Below are 894 nucleotides of genomic sequence, written 5' to 3'. Positions count from 1 at the left end.
GAAAAAGGTCCGTAGTACTAAATCCTCTCATTCTGTAATACCTAATACTATAGATGGTTGCTCTGGAGCTGAGCAGATCGCAGACATGTGGAGGAGTCATTTTGATAAACTGCTGAACTCTGTTAATAGTGAGGTACATAGACCTGCTGTTATGTCTGATTTGTCGACAGGTTGTCCTTTTGAATTTGATTCGGGGATGCAAATCTCTCCTGTGGAAGTATATGATATCAGAAACTTACCCAATGGAAAAGCGGTATGGTCTGACGGAATCAGTAATGAACACCTTAAATATGCGAGGCCTAAGCTTAGCATATGCTTATCACTATTGTTTTCAGCCGCGCTTGTCCATAACTTCATTCCGAAAAGTATGTTAGATACTACCATCATTCCGGTTGTTAAATACAAAACTGGTAATATTTCTGATAGTGATAACTATAGACCAATAGCAATTGCATCAGCATTATCCAAAGTTCTGGAGGCTGTTTTATTGAACAGGCTAGAGCCATATCTTCAAACCACTGCTCATCAGTTCGGTTTCAAACGAGGACATGGTCTTGACATGTGTGTATTTACTTTAAAACAGACAATTGAGTACTACCGGGGTCTCGGCTCTCCAGTTTTTGCTTGTTTTTTGGACGCCTCCAAGGCTTTTGATAGGGTAAACCATTGGACCCTATTTAAAAAACAGAAAGGTCCCGGTGTATTTAGAGAGGTTTCTGGTTTACTGGTACCAGAACCAAACAATGTGTATTAGATGGAACAATGTTTTGTCCCCCTGCTTTTATGTATCAAATGGTGTAAGGCAAGGGAGTCTGCTATCCCCGCTACTATTCAATGCATATATAGATGATTTAAGTTCGAGACTCGAGTAGTACTAAAGTAGGTTGCTATATA

Source organism: Branchiostoma floridae, chromosome 1 (genome assembly GCF_000003815.2).
Source record: "Branchiostoma floridae strain S238N-H82 chromosome 1, Bfl_VNyyK, whole genome shotgun sequence".
Classification (NCBI taxonomy): domain Eukaryota; kingdom Metazoa; phylum Chordata; class Leptocardii; order Amphioxiformes; family Branchiostomatidae; genus Branchiostoma; species Branchiostoma floridae.
The sequence above is the reverse complement of the archived record's forward strand: the minus strand, read 5'-3'. Positions refer to the sequence as shown.